Genomic DNA, 12,971 nt, shown 5'->3' with positions numbered 1-12,971 from the left:
GCTTCTAAAATTCTAAGCCTTCTAACGTCCTAAAAAATAAAATGACATTTACAAAATGATGACAACATAAAGTAGACATATGATGAATGTTAAGTAATAAATATTTTATTAGGTATCACTTTCTGTTTTAAAAGCAGAGAAATTGAAATTTTTAAAATTGCTAATTTAAAAAAAAAAAATTTGGTAAATTTGGGATTTCTTCATAAATAAAGGTGAAATATATTGACTCAAATTTATGACTATCATGAAATACAATGTGTCATGAGAAAACAGTCTCAGAATGGCTTCGATAAATAAAAAAGTGTTTCAAAGCTATTACAGTAGGTGAACCCGATTTTGTGTCAATCTCGCTCTCTTTCTCGGCGAGATTGAGCACCTACGAGCCCCATCGCGGGAGCCAGCGCCGAGCTGGCTTGCCGCGATGGAGACAGAGCCGTCATAGAAGCAACGGGAGATCCGACTTGGATTCCCGCCAATTCTACACGTGTGCGGCGTTTGTTATGAATCCTGAGGGGGAAGTCCCCGCCGGATTTTAAATAAAAATCCGGCATGGGTCCCGCCCTCAGGAGCATACCGGGCCCTTAGGTCTGTTATGGGTTGTAAGGAGAGCCCCCCCTACGCCGAAAAAAATGCGTAGGGGGTCCCCCTACAATCCATACCAGACCCCGTATCCAAAGCACGCTACCCGGCCAGCCAGGAAGGGAGTGGGGACGAGCGAGCGCCCCCCCCCCTCCTGAGCCGTACCAGGCTGCATGCCCTCAACATGGGGGGGTTGGGTGCTCTGGGGCAGGGGGCGCACTGCGGCCCCCCCACCTCAGAGCACCCTGTCCCCATGTTGATGAGGACAGGGCCCCTTCCCGACAACCCTGGCCGGTGGTTGTCGGGGTATGCGGGCGGGAGGCTTATCGGAATCTGGGAGCCCCCTTTAATAAGGGGGCCCCCAGATACCGGCCCCCCACCCTAAGTGAATGAGTATGGGGTACATCGTACCCCTACCCATTCACCTGCAAGAAAAGTGGTAAAAACACAAATAAACCACACAGTGTATTAAAATATTTTATTTTTCTGCTCCGGAGGCCGCCCCCTGTCTTCTTTATTAGCTCTTTTACCAGGGGGGGCTCTTCTTCTTCCGCTATCCCGACGGGTCTTCTCCGCTATCCGGGGGTCTTCTCAACTCTCCGGGGTTCTCCTTCTGTCTTCGCCGCTCTCCGTTGTTGACTCGGCGCACCCCGGTTCTTCGTCTCGCGAGATCTCGGATTTTAAATAAAAATTTAGCGAGACGAAGAACCGGGGTGCGCCGAGGCCGCCCCCTGTCTTCTTTATTAGCTTTTTTACCAGGGGGGGCTCTTCTTCTTCCGCTATCCCGACGGGTCTTCTCCGCTATCCGGGGGGTCTTCTCAACTCTCCGGGGTTCTCCTTCTGTCTTCGCCGCTCTCCGTTGTTGACTCGGCGCACCCCGGTTCTTCGTCTCGCGAGATCTCGGAGATCTCGAAGAACCGGGGTGCGCCGAGTCAACAACGGAGAGCGGCGAAGACAGAAGGAGAACCCCGGAGAGTTGAGAAGACCGCCCGGATAGCGGAGAAGACCCGTGGGGATAGCGGAAGAAGAAGAGCCCCCCCTGGTAAAAGAGCTAATAAAGAAGACAGGGGGCGGCCTCGGCGCACCCCGGTTCTTCGTCTCGCTAAATTTTTATTTAAAATCCGAGATCTCGCGAGACGAAGAACCGGGGTGCGCCGAGTCAACAACGGAGAGCGGCGAAGACAGAAGGAGAACCCCGGAGAGTTGAGAAGACCCCCCGGATAGCGGAGAAGACCCGTCAGGATAGCGGAAGAAGAAGAGCCCCCCCTGGTAAAAGAGCTAATAAAGAAGACAGGGGGCGGCCTCCGGAGCAGAAAAATAAAATATTTTAATACACTGTGTGGTTTATTTGTGTTTTTACCACTTTTCTTGCAGGTGAATGGGTAGGGGTACGATGTACCCCATACTCATTCACTTAGGGTGGGGGGCCGGTATCTGGGGGCCCCCTTATTAAAGGGGGCTCCCAGATTCCGATAAGCCTCCCGCCCGCATACCCCGACAACCAACGGCCAGGGTTGTCGGGGAAGGGGCCCTGTCCTCATCAACATGGGGACAGGGTGCTCTGAGGTGGGGGGGCCGCAGTGCGCCCCCTGCCCCAGAGCACCCAACCCCCCCATGTTGAGGGCATGCAGCCTGGTACGGCTCAGGAGGGGGGGGGGCGCTCGCTCGTCCCCACTCCCTTCCTGGCTGGCCGGGTAGCGTGCTTTGGATACGGGTCTGGTATGGATTGTAGGGGGACCCCCTACGCCGTTTTTTTCGGCGTAGGGGGGGCTCTCCTTACAACCCATAACAGACCTAAGAGCCCGGTATGCTCCTGAGGGCGGGACCCATGCCGGATTTTTATTTAAAATCCGGCGGGGACTTCCCCCTCAGGATTCATAACAAACGCCGCACACGTGTAGAATTGGCGGGAATCCAAGTCGGATCTCCCGTCGCTTCTATGACGCGCTTGCTGGGATGTGCTGTCACTATTCCAGTGAGTGCGAGATCTCGGCACCATGTCGCCGAGTATCAGCGCGACGCTGTCGTGCTAAAAGCACAATATCACAAACACCTACTGTACCACATAAAGTCCGATTTGCAAAAAAATGGCCTGGGCAGAAGGGTGAAAACTGGCCCGGGGTAGAAGGGGTTAATAAACATACTTTGTTATTTAAAAATATTAATATTATATCTGTTAGGCCTCCTGCACACGACCGTATGGCTTTTTCAGTGTTTTGCGGTCCGTTTTTCACGGATCCGTTGTTCTGTTTTTTGTTTCCATTGTGTTTCCGTTTTCTGTTCCGTTTTTCCGGATGGCATATACAGTAATTACATAGATAAAATTGGGGTGGGTTCCGCAAAAAACGGAATGGAAACAGAAGACATATGGATGCATTTCCGTATGTGTTCAGTTTTCTTGCGGACCCATTGACTTGAATGGAGCCACGGAACGTGATTTGCGGGCAATAATAGGACATGTTCTATCTTTAAATGGAACGGAAAAACGGAAATACAGAAACAGAATGCATACGGAGTACATTCCGTTTTTTTTTGCGGAACCATTGAAATGAATGGTTCTGTATACGGACCGTATACGGAACGCAAAAAACGGCCAGTAAACGGGGAAAAAAAACGGACGTGTGCAGGAGGCCTTAATTTCATATTCATCATTCTTACATACAGTTGCATGAAAAAGTATGTGAAGCCTTTGGAATGATATGGATTTCTGCACAAATTGGTCATAAAATGTGATCTGATCTTCATCTAAGTCACAACAATAGACAATCACAGTCTGCTTAAAATAATAACACACAAAGAATTAATGTTACCATGTTTTTATTGAACACACCATGTAAACATTCACAGTGCAGGTGGAAAAAGTATGTGAACCCCTAGACTAATGACATCTCCAAGAGCTAATTGGAGTGAGGTGTCAGCCAACTGGAGTCCAATCAATGAGATGAGATTGGAGGTATTGGTTACAGCTGCCCTGCCCTATACAAAACACACACCAGTTCTGGGTTTGCTTTTCACAAGAAGCATTGCCTGATGTGAATGATGCCTTGCACAAAAGAGCTCTCAGAAGACCTACGATTAAGAATTGTTGACTTGCATAAAGCTGGAAAGGGTTATAAAAGTATCTCCAAAAGCCTTGCTATTCATCAGTCCATGGTAAGACAAATTGTCTATAAATGGAGAAATTTCAGCACTGCTGCTACTCTCCCTAGGAGTGGACGTCCTGTAAAGATGACTGCAAGAGCACAGTGCAGTCTGCTCAATGAAGTGAAGAAGAATCCTAGAGTGTCAGCTAAAGACTTACAAAAGTCTCTGGCATATGCTAACATCCCTGTTAGCGAATCTACAATACGTAAAACACTAAACAAAAATGGATTTCATGGGAGGATACCACAGAGGAAGCCACTGCTGTCCAAAAAAAACATTGCTGCACGTTTACAGATTGCACAAGAGCACCTGGATGTTCCACAGAAGTAATGACAAAATATTCTGTGGACAGATGAAACCAAAGTTGAGTTGTTTGGAAGAAACACACAACACTATGTGTGGAGAAAAAGAGGCACAGCACACCAACATCAAAACCTCATCCCAACTGTGAAGCATGGTGGTGGGGGCATCATGGTTTGGGGCTGCTTTGCTGTGTCAGGGCCTGGATGGATTGCTATCATCAAAGGAAAAATTAATTCCCAAGTTTATCAAGACATTTTGCAGGAGAACTTAAGGCCATCTGTCCACCAGCTGAAGCTCAACAGAAGATCGGTGTTGCAACAGGACACCGAGCCAAAGCATAGAAGTAGATCAACAACAGAATGGCTTAAACAGAAGAAAATACGCCTTCTGGAGTGGCCCAGTCAGAGTCCTTTATAAAATTGATCCAGAGTGGAAGGTATAGGGTTATTAATTAGCACACAGTTAAGCAACGTACAGTTGCAAGAAAAAGTATGTGAACCCTTTGGAATGATATGGATTTCTGCACAAATTGGTCATAAAATGTGATCTGGTCTTCATCTAATTCACAACAATAGACAATCACAGTCTGCTTAAACTAATAACACAAAGAATTAAATGTTACCATGTTTTTATTTAACACACCATGTAAACATTCACAGTGAAGGTGGAAAAAGTATGTGAACCCTTGGATTTAATAACTGGTTGAACCTCCTTTGGCAACAATAACTTCAACCAAATGTTTCCTGTAGTTGCAGATTAGACGTGCACAACGGTCAGGAGTAATTCTTGACCATTCCTCTTTGCAGAACTGTTTCAGTTCAGCAATATTCTTGGGATGTCTGGTGTGAATCGCTTTCTTGAGGTCAAGACACAGTGTTATTTTCCCCCACGGGTGTGGTGGGGGTGTGTGTGTGTGTATATATTATGTAAGGGATTAGGTAGCGGGCTGTCGTCTCCTGGGTAGACAGGCACAGTTTGGCAGGCACACCGAAGCAGTTACAGTCCACACGGCAGGAACTTCGTTTAACCACCTCAGCCCCCCTAGCTTAAACACCCTCAATGACCAGGCCACTTTTTACACTTCTGCACTACACTACTTTCACCGTTTATTTACCACCCAAATGAATTTTACCTCCTTTTCTTCTCACTAATAGAGCTTTCATTTGGTGGTATTTTATTGCTGCTGACATTTTTACTTTTTTTGTTATTAATCGAAATTTACCGATTTTTTTGCAAAAAAAATGACATTTTTTTACTTTCAGTTGTAAAATTTTTCCAAAAAAACGACATCCATATATAAATTTTTCTCAAAATTTATTGTTCTACATGTCTTTGATAAAAAAAAAATGTTTGGGTAAAAAAAAAAAATGGTTTGGGTAAAAGTTATAGCGTTTACAAACTATGGTACAAAAATGTGAATTTCCGCTTTTTGAAGCAGCTCTGACTTTCTGAGCACCTGTCATGATTCCTGAGGTTCTACAATGCCCAGACAGTAGAAAAACCCCACAAATGACCCCATTTCGGAAGGTAGGCACCCTAAGGTATTCGCTGAATGGCATAGTGAGTTCATAGAACTTTTTATTTTTTTGTCACAAGTTAGCGGAAAATGATGATGATTTTTAATTTTTTTCATTTTTTTCTTACAAAGTCTCATATTCCACTAACTTGTGACAAAAAATAAAAACTTCCATGAACTCACTATGCCCATCATGAAATACCGTCTTCTTTCCAAAATGGGGTCATTTGTGCGGTAGTTATACTGCCCTGGCATTTTAGGGGCCCTAATGTGTGGGAAGTAGTTTGAAATCAAAATGTGTAAAAAATGCCCACCTAGGATGCAAAAAAGTGTCACAAATCTGGTATCGCCGTACTCAGGAGAAGTTGGGCAATGTGTTTTGGGGTGTCATTTTACATATACCCATGCTGGGTGAGAGAAATATCTCAGCAAAAGACAACTTTTCCATTTTTTTTATACAAAGTTGGCATTTGACCAAGATATTTATCTCACTCAGCATGGGGTATATGTAAATGACACCCCCAAAACACATTCCCCAACTTCACCTGAGTACGGCAATACCACATGTGTGACACTTTTTTGCAGCCTAGATGCGCAAAGGGGCCCTGTCACGAACCGGCAGGACAAGTAGTGAATCCTCTGGACCAGAGAGGCGATGGCGCGGGTTGTACTAGAGGACCGGTTCTAAGCAGTTACTGGTCTTCACCAGAGCCCGCCGCAAGGCGGGATGGATTTGCCGCGGCGTTAACTACCAGGTCGTGTCCCCTAGTAACAACTCGACCTCTCTGGCAGCTGATAAGGCGTGGTACACAGGGAGAAGGTAAGAGCGTAGTCGGACGTAGCAGCGGTCAGGGCAGGCAGCAAAGGTTCAAAGGCGAGTGGACAGTAGCAATGGGTACGGCAACAGGTAAGGCAAACTAACAACATAGGGAACGCTTTCTCTGAGGCACAAGGCACAAAGATCTGGCAGAAGGCTGTGGGAGGAGAAGGTAAAAATGGGCAGTGCACAGGTGCAGCCTAATTAAGTCAGCACTGCCTCTCACAACCTTAACCCTTAATAACCCCTTTGGACCAGGCACCAATCACTGGTGCACTGGTCCTTTGAATCTAAGAGTCCCGGCGCGCGCGCGCCCTGGAGAGCGAGGACGCACACGCCGAGACGCTGGAGTGCTGCCTGGGGGCATATGCTGTGAGCGCTCCGAGGCCAGCACGGGACCCGGAGCGCTCAGCGTAACAGTTTCCCCCCCCCTTTGGTCTTCCTCCCTTTTTGGTACCGAAGAACTTGCGGATGAGACTGCGGTCCAGGATGTTCTCCTCCGGCTCCCATGACCTCTCCTCAGGACCGCAGCCCTCCCAGTCGACCAAAAATAATATTTTCCCCTGGGAGATCTTGGTCGCCAAGATCTCCTTGACAGAGAATATATCGGAGGTACCGGCGACAGGGGTGGGAGAAACAAGCTTGGGAGAAAATGGTTAAAGACAACAGGTTTAAGAAGGGAGACATGGAAGGAGTTATGGATTCGGAGGGAGGGAGGAAGATGGAGCTGATAAGAAACTTGATTGATACGACTCTGATTTTATAGGGTCCCAAGAAACGAGGGCCCAACTTGTAACTTGGGACCCTAAATCGGATGTACCTAGAGGAGAGCCACACCTTGTCACCCGGACGAAATTCCGGAGGAGATCTGCGTCTCTTGTCAGCTTGAACCTTCATACGGGCGGAAGCCCTGAGGAGAGCAGCGTGGGTTTCTCGCCAGATGGAAGAAAAATCCTGTACAAGACTGTCAACGGCAGGTACAGAAGAAGGAGTGGGAGACTGCGGCAGAGGTGGAAGAGGATGACGGCCAAAAACTACAAGGAAAGGAGACTTCTTAGAGGCAGAGGATTGTTTGTAGTTGTAGGAGAACTCCGCCCAGGGAAGTAGATCAGCCCAGTCGTCATGGCGTGAGGATACAAAGTGACGCAGATAGTCCCCCAAAATCTGGTTCACACCGTTCTACTTGGCCGTTAGACTGAGGATGGTACGAAGAAGAAAAGTCCAATTTGATCCCGAGCTGAGCACATAGAGCCCTCCAGAATTTGGAGACGAATTGTACCCCACGATCCAAGACAATATGTTTGGGAAGGCCATGGAGACGGAAGATGTGTTGGAAAAATTGTTTGGCCAACATGGGTGCAGAGGGTAGACCGGGCAGGGGTACAAAGTGAGCCATCTTGGAGAAGCGATCCACCACCAGAATTCGCAGCCGCTGACGTGGAGGTACGTAGGATTTGCCAGGAGGAAGAAGGCGCAGGTCCACGGGAGCGACTGTAATAAGGCGTTCTGGAGGGATAATATATTGAGGTGTTAACTCGTCGCCCACCACATCAGAGGAGCGAGACAGAGCATCTGCTCTAATGTTCTTACAAGCCAGACGGAAATGGATCTCAAAGTTAAAGCGGGCGAAGAACAGAGACCAACGAGCCTGACGGGGATTTAATCTCTGAGCAGACTGGAGATAAGCCAGGTTCTTGTGGTCCGTGAAGATGTACACAGGATGTGTGGCGCCCTCGAGTAAATGTCTCCATTCCTCCAGTGCCAATTTAATAGCCAGCAGTTCCCTGTCCCCAATGGAGTAATTTCTCTCTGCGGAAGAGAATGTTTTAGAAAAGAAGCCACACGTTGAAGTCTTGCCTCGGGAAGACTTCTGGGTGAGGACAGCTCCAGCTCCCACCGTGGAGGCATCCATTTCAAGAGAGAAGGGCTTGGTGGAATTTGGTCTAGAGAGAACGGGTGCAGAGGAAAAGACGGATTTCAGGGACTGGAAGGCTTCCTCGGCTTGGGAAGGCCAGGATTTGGGGTTAGCTCCTTTTCTAGTGAGGGCCACGATAGGAGCTACCAGAGTGGAATAGTGAGGGATGAATTGCCTGTAGTAATTCGCAAAGCCCAGAAATCTTTGTATGGCTCGGAGACCAGAGGGACGTGGCCAATCCAGAACCGCCGAGAGTTTGGCTGGGTCCATTTGAAGTCCTTGGGCTGAGATAATGTAACCCAGGAAAGGCAGGGAGGTCCGTTCAAAAAGACATTTTTCAAGTTTAGCGTACAAGCGATTTCTCCTAAGACGAGTAAGAACTTGTTGCACATGGACCCGGTGTACATCCAAATTGGAGGAAAAGATGAGGATATCATCCAGGTATACGACCACGCAGGTGTAAAGTAAGTCCCTGAAAATATCATCGACGAATTCCTGGAAGACAGCAGGTGCGTTGCAGAGGCCGAAGGGCATCACCAAATACTCGAAATGGCCGTCCCTTGTGTTAAAGGCGGTCTTCCATTCGTCTCCCTTACGGATATGGATCAGATTATAGGCCCCTCGAAGGTCCAATTTAGAGAAGATCTTAGCCCCTCGGAGACGATCAAATAGCTCAGAGATTAGAGGCAGAGGGTAACGGTTCTTGATGGTAATTTTATTAGACCTCTGTAGTCAATGCAGGGCGGAGGGAGCCGTCTTTTTTAGTCACGAAGAAAAAAACGTCCCCAGCTGGAGAAGATTTTCGTATGAATCCTCTCTGTAGGTTCTCACGTATATAGTCGGACATGGCAAGAGTCTCAGGAGGTGAGAGAGAATAAATTCTGCCCCGAGGTGGAGTAGAACCGAGTATCAGATCGATCGGGCAATCATAGGATCGGTGAGGAGGAAGAACCTCAGCTTGTTTCTTGCAGAAGACATTCGTGAAGGAATGGTATGGCTTGGGCAGCCCAGAAGGCGGAGAAACTTTGGGGTGCTGTTTGACCAGAGCAGGCTTGAGACAGCGGTCCGAACAGGAGGAGCCCCAACGCAGGATCTCACCGGTGGACCAATTCAGGACAGGGCTATGACGTTGAAGCCACGGCAGACCCAGGAGGAGTTCGGAGGAACAGAAGGGAAGGACAAAGAATTCTAAAGTCTCGATATGAAATATTCCGATGTCCATCTGCAAAGGCTGGGTACGGAACTGCACGGTGGCTGAGAGTCTCTCACCGTTAACATAGAAATGAAAAACGGGCTTGGGTAGATGGATTACTGGAATACGGGTACATTGTCAACCAAGGAGGCGTGAATGAAGTTGCCAGCTGAACCGGAATCCAAGAAGGCGGCTGCGGAGAAAGAGGACTTGGAAAGAGATGATCAACTGCAACGGGTATGATGAGAACGTGGAGAGGAAGAATCCACACCTAGCAACGCCTCTCCCACGCTTACTAGGTGCGAGCGTTACCCGAACGCGGTGGACGGAGAGGAAAATCTCTAAGGAAGTGCTCGGTACTAGCACAGTACAGACACAGGTTCTCGTTTCTGCGGCGGCTTCATTCTTGCGGAGTCAAGCTTGACTGATCCACCTGCATGGCTTCCACGGCGGAAAACCCAGTAGCGGGTTGAGGGGGATGCGGCAAAACGGGAGCCAGACGAGGAAAGCGTCTAGGACGAGCTTTTTCCTTTTCAAGGAAGAGTTCCTCTTGTCTTTCGGCGAAACGTTTGTCTATCCTAGTGGCCAGCAAGATGAGGTCACTAAGAGTGGAAGGAAGCTCACGTGCAGCCACAGCGTCCTTTACTTCACTGTTAAGTCCTTTCTTGAAGGTGGCGCAAAGGCCTTCATTGTTCCAGTTCAGCTCAGAGGCCAGGGTGCGGAACTGAATGGCATAGTCACCCACGGAAGAACCTCCTTGGGTCAAATTTAGTAAGGCAGTCTCTGTGGAGGTAACCCGGGCAGGCTCCTCAAAAACATTCCGGAACTCTAGGCAGAAGCTCTGGATGGAAGCGGTGGCAGGATCTGCGCGATCCCATAGTGGTGTAGCCCAGGCCAGGGCCTTCCCGGACAGTAAACTGAGAATAAAGGCTACCTTGGCTCGCTCAGAAGGAAACTGGTCGGACAGAAGCTCGAGGTGGAGAGAGCACTGCGACAAGAACCCACGGCACTGCTTAGGATCTCCGTCATATTTGTCTGGCAAGGACAAACGGATTCTGGAACCGGTGGTAACGGCAGGCGGAGGTGATGCAGCAGGAGCAGACGGAGGAGCTGGCTGTTGCAGAGAAGGCAGGAGCTGCTGCAACATAGCGGTCAACTGGGCCAGCTGTTGACCCTGCTGGGCCACAATGGTGGTGAGGTCCTCCAGGCTTGGCAGGGAACATCAGCGGGATTCATGGCCGGATCTTACTGTCACGAACCGGCAGGACAGGTAGTGAATCCTCTGGACCAGAGAGGCAATGGCGCGGGTTGTACTAGAGGACCGGTTCTAAGCAGTTACTGGTCTTCACCAGAGCCTGCCGCAAGGCGGGATGGATTTCCCGCGGCGTTAACTACCAGGTCGTGGCCCCTAGTAACAACTCGACCTCTCTGGCAGCTGATAAGGCGTGGTACACAGGGAGAAGGTAAGAGCGTAGTCGGACGTAGCAGCGGTAAGGGCAGGCAGCAAAGGTTCAAAGGCGAGTGGACGGTAGCAACGGGTACGGCAACAGGTAAGGCAAACTAACATCGTAGGGAACGCTTTCTCTGATGCACAAGGTACAAAGATCTGGCAGAAGGCTGTGGGAGGAGAAGGTAAAAATGGGCAGTGCACAGGTGCAGCCTAATTAAGTCAGCACTGCCTCTCACAACCTTAACCCTTAATAACCCCTTTGGACCAGGCACCAATCACTGGTGGCACTGATCCTTTGAATCTAAGAGTCCCGGCGCGCGCGCGCCCTAGAGAGCGAGGACAGCACACGCCGAGACGCTGGAGTGCTGCCTGGGGGCATACGCTGTGAGCGCTCCGAAGCCAGCAGGGGACCCGGAGCGCTAAGCGTAACAGGCCCAAATTCCTTTAGGAGGACATTTTAGACATTTGGATCCCAGACTTCTTCTCACGCTTTAGGGTCCCTAAAATGCCAGGGCAGTATAAATACCCCACATGTGACCCCATTTTGGAAAGAAGACACCCAAAGGTATTCAATGAGGGGCATGGCAAGTTCATAGAAATAATTTTTTTTGCCACAAGTTAGCGGAAATTGATTTATTTTTTTTTCTCACAAAGTCTCCCTTTCCGCTAACTTGGGACAAAAATTTCAATCTTTCATGGACTCAATATGCCCCTCAGCGAATACCTTGGGGTGTCTCTTTCCAAAATGGGGTCATTTGTGGGGTGTTTGTACTGCCCTGGCATTTGAGGGTCTCCGCAATCATTACATGTATGGCCAGCATTAGGAGTTTCTGCTATTCTCCTTATATTGAGCATACGGGTAATAAGATTTTTTTTTTCCGTTCAGCCTCTGGGCTGAAAGAAAAAATGAACGCCACAGATTTCTTCATTCGCATCAATCTCTGCCAAAAAAAAAAAAAAAAGGAGGGGAAAAGTGTCTGCCAGGACATAGGAGCTCCGCCCAACATCCATACCCACTTAGCCCGTATGCCCTGGCAAACCCGATTTCTCCATTCACATCAATCGATGTGGATAAATAAATCATTGCCGGGATTTTTTATTTTTTTTTAATATACAAAGTGTTTGCCACAGCATATGAACACCGCCGCCTCCTCAGCTCATATGCCTCGGCAAACGTATCTTTTACTGCAGAGGAGAAATCTCGTCTTGCAGCGCCGCATACACCGACTTCTGTGTAATCTGACAGCAGCGCAATGCTTCTGTCAGAATGCACATCAGTGCTGCAGCTAGGCGATCGGTTGGTCCACCTGGAAGGTAAAAAAAACAAAACAAGAAAGAAAAAACCAGGCCGCAACGCTATAAATTTATTAACTTTATAATAACATTTGAACGGAACATATAAACTTTAACTTTTTGAACAGAACGTTAACTTTTTTGCTTACCAGTGTTTTTTTTTTTTTTTACCTTTATAGGACAAACCTCTCCTTCCCCATGGGACAATGTGCAAAGCGCAAATCGCCCAAAGATGTGGCGAAGTACATTATCCCAGGTGAAAGGAGAGGTTTGCAGCAGCTGTGAGTGAAAGGGCCCTAACAGCCCTGTGTGCATGTCCTGTGAGATGCAATTCCTATGCTAAGTGTACCTGTGTGTGGTACTTCCGGAAACACTCCCCAAAGCATAGAGCAGGGTGGTCAGGGCAGTCAGGACAGAAATAGCGGGTGTCACGCCTTATTCCACTCCTGCTACAGACACGACATCTTTTTCGGGGTGACAGTTGGGTTGAGGTACCAGCAACGACATTGGGGAAATGTCGCTCGTGTAGACGGCTCACTACACTGGTGGTTGGGGCCACGGAACCTCCTGGATACAGGAGGTTCTCGATGATCTCTTCCTGAAATTTGAAGAAGGATCCTGTTCTCCCAGCCTTACTGTAGAGAACAAAACTATTATAGGCAGCCAATTGAACCAAATATACAGACACCTTCTTATACCAGCGTCTGGTGCGTCGGGAAACTAAATAAGGAGCCAACATCTGGTCATTGAAGTCCACCCCTC

General features: G+C 48.5%; 1 protein-coding gene across 1 annotated transcript in view; it reads right to left on the bottom strand.

Annotated features, from left to right (window-relative positions):
- The window catches only part of PTPN3 (protein tyrosine phosphatase non-receptor type 3), a 1,427,127-nt gene that overhangs the window by 642,321 nt on the left and 771,835 nt on the right, over positions 1–12,971 (bottom strand).

Source organism: Bufo bufo, chromosome 5 (genome assembly GCF_905171765.1).
Source record: "Bufo bufo chromosome 5, aBufBuf1.1, whole genome shotgun sequence".
NCBI lineage: Eukaryota > Metazoa > Chordata > Amphibia > Anura > Bufonidae > Bufo > Bufo bufo.
The sequence above is the reverse complement of the archived record's forward strand: the minus strand, read 5'-3'. Positions and strand labels throughout refer to the sequence as shown.